Genomic DNA, 7,751 nt, shown 5'->3' on the forward strand with positions numbered 1-7,751 from the left:
AAAATGTCTTGACAACACTACTCACGTCTGAAGCGCTGATTCTATCTGTAAATATGTAATTATAACCCATTTATCACAGCAACACTCTCGCAGTATCCTTACGCGGCCGCCATCTTGTTGCCGTCAGCGTAGGCCCGGTACGGACGTCATATTATTTCTGTATTGTGGTCTGAGTATTGTATCAAATTACTGTATTTGATTGTATTCTGTCTCGCCCAAGTCACTGCACGGCGATGACGACATCGCCCGGCCTTGTATCTGAGGATAGTAGAGTAGCGTATACGAGTCCAACCAACACCACCTAGATATAAGGCCTGAGCACAAAACCAAGATGGCTGACAATAGAGGCAATCATCATATTGTCACTATGGCATCTTACCATATGTTTTATTTGATCTGGCTACTTAAACCCCAAAATAATTACCCCAAATCCTCATTCTTTCATATAAAAGTCACTTACACCTTCAAAAAACTATTTCTGAAAAAATCAGGGATAGTTGATACACAAGGTTTCTAAATAATGCTGAAACTCAAGTGAGGTTCAAGAATTAAGGGAATGGCAGAATACCGAAATTCATAATAAATTTTTATTTTGTCCCTCACCCACAAAAAAACAATTGAAAGCAACAACACACTTATTTACATAAATGCAGATTTGCATGAAATTCAGTCCTGTTGACAAATAACACGTTTCTTCCTCGTCAATACATTCTTTGACATGGAGCTTTTTTCTTACAATAATTATTCAAAAGAATATTTGTTGAAGTCCATACCAGTTTTCTACAAACACATTCTCATGTATGTCTGTTATTACACATACCTGGCTCCCACAAAAGTTCTTTATCATGAATAACTTTCATTGTACTCTCACATGCAACCTCCCTATGATCATTTACTAAAAGAAACTCTGTTTCAAAATCTGTACATAATTTTGTTACTACCAAATAATTATGTATTATTACATTGATAACAAACATTTCAGGGAACAAAAAGCCTACCCCTACTCTTATTTCTAATTAGATGATATGCCTCATCATCAGCATCAATGAAGTCCTCAGTAACAAGAATTCCTTTACAGTGTTCACATTTCAAATATTTTGAGACACTATAGCAACAATATCCTGCTAAATAGACTAAAATAGGCATGTCATTGCTACAGTTTTCAGTATCCTGTAAACTTATATGTACATCTATGCTCTTACACAATGATTATCAAAATCCAAAAAGGCAGAGGATTCAGGAGGCGGGTCAGAGAACTCATCTACTTCAATATCCCCAAATGCATTTGATCTTATCTTTAGAGGCAGTGATGACAGTAATCTTAACTTCTTTTCAACTTCAAACAACTGCCTCACAGAAATATTGTACTGCCCTCCTGCAAGCTGCCTATATTTCCCAAACCTGTCCTCTAATATGTCTGTTTCAAATTTTCCTAATAGGACATATACAAAATGAAGTTTTGACAAACAATATTCTATCAACATCAACAATCCTTCAGTTGTCAATATCAAAGCAGCCATTGTTTCAGATGATAATGAACCTTTTCCACCTAGATCTCTCCACTTTACTAGCCGTTGTAGGAATTTCTTCAAATATTGAAGCCCTTCCCCTGAATTTGAAGAGACGGGAGACATTAAGCTGTTGTTGAGCCTTACCCCTTTACCTGGTGTTTTGACATTGACAACAGCCCACAAATCTATTATTATTCTGATATATGAGGCTCTTTCTTTATAATATGGTAGCTTACATTTTTCACCTAACACTTTCAGCCCGTCTATAACATTGTCATTGAAAACGTGCAGAGCTAATTTTACATTCTGCCTTTCAAATGATGAAGGACTTAATGCTTTGATAGACAGACCATAACCATATTTTATGAACTTTTCATGCTCAAGATCATATACTTTCTTAATTGTAAGAAAAGAAGCACACTACACTGCACTGTTATCTTCAAAATCAGGGAAGTTCATGGACATATTCTCATCCTTTCGATTTAACCAGTTATTGCGAATACATTTGAGCAAGTGAACACTATCAAACACAAAGAAAAGTGGTCTGCTCTCATCAGCAGGATGCGGATAAACACATTTCAATTCATTTTCAGGTGAAAATATTTGCATGCATTTTCTGTGTACAGAACTATTAACGCTAACAACACAAAAAAACTTTAAACCCTGTTTCCTCTAATCCTACAATAATTCTTAGTACACCATGCAAATATTCTCCAGTAATTGATTTTACAGGTGATATGTGAGCTACTTCCTTAAAATCAGATAACAAACTTGAAACCATAAAACAATAAGCACCTGTCACTAACTGCTCATCATTGAATGCTTTTCCAACAACATTACCACCTTTATAGTCCATTAATGGTTTAACATGAATTTAATCCATCATAAGCACAATGAACTTATCACTATCATTGCCAGAAAATTTATCCCTTATATACTTTAGGAAATTTTTATCATGCTGTTCTATTCTAGGATCTACTTTTAAAGAGGAAGGAAGCCTCCTGATGGTACATGGATGAGGCAGATACAATAAATTGAGATGTCTGAGGTATGCATAACAATGGGGTGAAATGGACTGCAATATTGAAGATAAAATCAGAAAGGAAGGACTATAACTCCTCCTCTCGTGTGACCAAAGTGCAGTCTGTTCAGTCATGAATTCAAGTGGTCCATTTAGCCTCGGTTCTAATATGCTGACTTGTTTCAAAAGGTATGCTGCTAAACCTAAAATGTCATTAGTGCTGTTTGCACTGTGAACCTCAGAACTTAACGTGTCAACTTTTTCGAGAAGCGCTGAAATTTCATCCAGGTCCTTTACAGACTGTAGGATATGAAAGTTACCAATACTGTCTAATTTGATGTTCTTATAGTATACACTTAACTCCAAAGTTTCATTGATAACTATAAAACTAATTATTTCAGGTTCAGGGTTCAAAACAATTTTAACTATTACTATACTTACACCTTTGTGAAGTATGTCCCATGATTCGCCTACATTCAGATTATTTAACTTGTCTTTCAGGTCAGTGAAATTAGAAAATGTTATTCTATTCTTGTATAAATTATATTCAACTTCACTCTCCTCGATTGCTGCCTGGATATTATCATTTTCTATTCTTCTTCTCTTCTCTTCTCTTCAGGACCTTCTCGATACGTTTTTGAACTACTCAAATACGCTGGGCAATTTGGCAAAAGTGAAGGAACAGCACTGGGGATGTCGTGGAACCTTCAGTGTTAGAGTTATAAGCTGTCCATCCTCACAGTGAAACTCAGTATGTTTCCTTATTTCGGATGGATTAAAATGTAATTCACAAACATGCAATTACAGACAATCAGTTAACCTAACCTGAACGAATTTCACCATGCATGTTAGAGGTTAGATCCCGTCTAACCTAATAGCCATTTTTTTAAGATATCTTATACTACCATCTCTTGATTACCGTACCGTATATGAATATATGAACACACTATGAAATGAAACATTAGCGAATAAAAAATGCATAACCTAGTATCTAGTTACTTACTTACTTACTTACTTACTTCGTTGGAACGAAATTCTCGCGCTTTATTGCACATATCCATTTATTTTTTAGATCTCCATCTTTTGGAAATCTAAAAATCTATACTTTGCTATTGGCACTGTAGTTTCCCCTACAATTAGGCACACAACATTTGTAGACCATTATTGTATGTTGTATAACAAAATTACGGATTGCCTCAACAGTCCGCCATTTTCCTTTTAATCTCGACACCATGCACAGGCCTTATGTCTAGGTGGTGTTGGTCGTTGCGTACGAGATATACAAGGCCGGGAAGTGTGCGCTAGTTCTGAGCATAAAAACCGTCCCCAACCAGGTTCGTAGTACCGCCACCAGATGTCTCGACATCGTGCTATAGTTTTTATGTGCTGTGGTGTATTAACATATGGAGAAAAGTGTTTTTAATACGTTTACTTATAGATTTCACTTGCTGATAGTGTTCAAATGAACTCGAAGTAAATTTCATATACTCTATAAAATATGGCATATCGTACTGTAAGTCCAATTCGTAAAAAAATTTAAAAAAATAAAAACGGAGAATAACTGGAGTTTTCAATCATTTCCAGCCGATCCAGTTTTAAAGGAGAAGTGAATAATTGCTACATCCGAACGGGGTAAGGGGGAAAATTAGGTTCCCTTTGGTCGCCTGGGACGTCGTCCAGAGTCTGTAATTTACATTTTAAGAATTGAGACTTCAGATTAAGGGTTACAGATTCATTACATCACTTCACTGCTTCCGACTACCGCATAAAAGACACGAATTAGGCCTATGTTGGCTTTTCGAATCGAAAAAAACAACTAGAATAACACTCCTCATTAAAGATCCCCCTGTGGCTGGGGGCGGTAGAATAACACCTACGCTATCCCCAGCCTATCGTAAGAGGCGACTAAAAGGGCCCCCAGGGGCTCTGAACTTTGGAGCGTGGGTTGGCGACCACGGAAACCTTAGCTGAATCCTGGCATTGCTTCCACTTACTTGTGTTAGGCTCCTCACTTTCATCTATCCTATCCGATTCCTCTTGGTCAACTCTTGTTTTTTCAACCCCCACGGTATTAGGTTCCCCAGACATAGGGATCCTTTCATTTTCACGTGGTCCTTGTCTTCCTTTGGCCGATATCTTCACTTTCTGAAGTGTCGGATCCGTTCATTTTTTTTTACCTCAGATTAGTGTTATATAGAGGACGGTTGCCCAGTTGTACTTTCCCTTAAAACAATAATCACCAACACCACCACCACCACCACCTCATTGAAGGAAGCCTCCACTACGAAGCCATGAATTTTACATGCGTGGAGGAAACGTTAGGATCCCTTATAGATGAAATGGCTATCAAGCCCAGAGTACACTATGATCGTAATCCTGATCAGCAACAGTTCTGGAAATAGGCCTACTTGATGAGACGCTCGAAGGTAACCAATTCGCGATTATTCTATTTTCTTTCAGGTGTACTATTTTAATGGGCCTAAAATATATCGTTTTTTGCTATTGGTTTTACGTCGCACCGACACAGATAGTCTTATGGCGACGACGGGATAGGAAAGGGCTAGGAGTGTGAAGGAATCGGCTGTGGCTTTAATTAAGGTACAGCCACAGCATTTGCCTGGTGTGAAAATGGAAAAACACGGGAAACCATCTTCAGGGCTGCCGACAGCAGGATTCGAACCCACTATCTCCCCAATGCAAGCTCACAGCTGCGCGCTCCTAACCGCACGGCTAACTCGCCCGGTAGTTTTATATTATCTTAGATGCTATTGATATTAAGAATCACACCATGCCTTTTCAGAAAAACTGTCACTCTGGAGTTGTCTTCCTTGGCCATGATATGTGATTACCTCGTTCGAGTTGCGGAAGAAAATTCCAACTGTCAATCATGCTTGGGACAGATATCCTCGGCCACTACTGACAGTCCACTGATGTGCCTCATTAGGATGAAAGATCGTGGAGTATTACGCTACCCCTCAAAAGAATTTGTTTACTTCCTGAAAAATATGTTGAATTTTACGCGTGACTCATTACGTTATCTGGGAAATACGAATTTAGTTTAAAAACTTATTACGCTACCCCTCAAAAGAATTTGTTTACTTCCTGAAAAATATGTTGAATTTTACGCGTCACTCATTACGTTATCTGGGAAATACGAATTTAGTTTAAAAACTTCACGTTTTTGTTGTTCCAAAGTTCATTGAGGCATTCAAATATGACGAGTGTGATCAGAGAGTACTGACTGCAACTCATATTACAAAACTTTTAAAACCAATACTCGACAATGAAGCTCATACAATCAATTACAGATGCTCATGACTTGGAAAAGAACTTCAGGACAAAGCCTTTTAAGTTGGAAGATCTTAAAAATGTGAGTGATACGAGCAGTGATCATGGTAAGTCATTTTTAATGTATTACTTTTATTAATTATCACACTTAACTTCGCCTAAAATAATTCCAAATACCACTTAAATGTGCCTTACTTTACATCCAACCACTCGAAATCACGTTTAGGTGGTCCTAACTTCATTATTTGTAGATTTTTACGTCTTTAGAAACCAACATGTACTATTAATTGAATGTATTTCGCGCGAGCAGCATAGCAAGATGTCGAGACCTCTAGCGGACGTTCGTAAAACTACTTGCGACCAGCATTTCTATCCGTCCACTTCCCGGCCTTGTATATCTCGTAGGCAACGTGTTGGTCCAACTTAGTGCTGGGAAAGGAGCGGTAGGAGCGGAGCAGTTGTTCGCGCAACATTAATCGGTACCTCCGATTACCTCCGTTGCCTCCGCTTCCTCCGCCAAAACCGTTATGCAAGGAAAGGAGCGGTAGGAGCGAAGAAGTTTGTGTTGCTATAACCTATTTTAAGTAGAGTGTTAACGCGGCCAAGTCGTTGGACTGCTACGTACGGTACCGGTACCGTTTTTAAGCAACAGATGTAGTAGTGTTGTTTTGAATGAAGAAACTACCGTATATCATATAATACCGATACATCATTTAATGTAACAATAATTCATAATTTTTTGGTATATTAAAGAGAAGTATATTATAAAAAGGCAGCCTCATAATAAATGCCCCCAATTACTTCGGAGACACAGTCATACACCAAACACATAAATAAATAAATAAATAAGTAAATAAATAAATAAATAAATAAATAAATAAATAAATAAATAAATAAAACGTTTCAGTCAAGAAGAAACGAAGTTCACGGCTATATGCGTTACTTGAAGAAATATTTTGAGTTTCCATGTAAGAAAAGCAAAGTGTTTGCTCGTTCTGGCGATAAAGCATTTCTTCTTGCTGTGATTATTTGTCCGGCAGCAGAAAACATTCTCCCCGCTGGGACAGAGGTAGCTGGAATAGAAAGGTAGTATCCAGCTATTTTATGAAGCGGATTCGATTGGTTCGCCATTTGAGCCCAGTACTTGACAGGGTCAGTCAACCTATGCTCTGGCTGTAATTCCACGTACTGCCTTAGGAGTATCGTGGTATTCGACGTAGGCGTCGCAACACGTCGCTTCTGGGCCAGCTTTGCATCCAAAAACGCTAAGAGATTACGTCTGCCTTCGTTTCTTCCTGCAACAGGCTTTTCTTCCAAAGATGCTGAACTTTCTGCTGCTGCTTGTAGCCTATCACGCCTTTGGATCGTAGCCCTTAGCTCGACTACAACATGAAAACTTGTCACATGCTTGGTTTTGTGAAAGGGATAGGCTATATAGACAGTGAATACATCGTGCTTTTGTTCCATTCAAAATAGTAACACTAACCTGTTTTCGTGCTTCTTCTGCATGATCTGGTATTCGAAATCCATCCTTTTTGTACCTAGGATCAAGAAAAGTTGCCGCCCTTGTCACAGAACGAGTTTCATATGCAAAAAGTCGCGTTGCTACGGCTTCCAGACTTGCTTCGAGGACCATCTGTCCGACAGTGGTAGCTGGTTTTTCTACTTCCGTAGAAAAAGAAATAATCTTTGCACCAAAGGGATCACGTGAGAACACGTGGTATATGGTTCTCCGGATAACATGGTAGTCATCGTTTCGAATGGGTCTAGAATTGCTACACACTCCTTTAAGGTCAACCATTCGTCAGCTGGAAAAAGTTGAGGTCATACATTATATTCAAATGTTACAAAAAGACAGAATTTTCAATACATTACACGGTATTCGTAATTCTCACCTGTTAGCGCTTGCGGCGCATTCACAAGTTCCGACT

The sequence above is a fragment of the Anabrus simplex genome, chromosome 1 (assembly GCF_040414725.1).
Source record: "Anabrus simplex isolate iqAnaSimp1 chromosome 1, ASM4041472v1, whole genome shotgun sequence".
Lineage (NCBI taxonomy): Eukaryota > Metazoa > Arthropoda > Insecta > Orthoptera > Tettigoniidae > Anabrus > Anabrus simplex.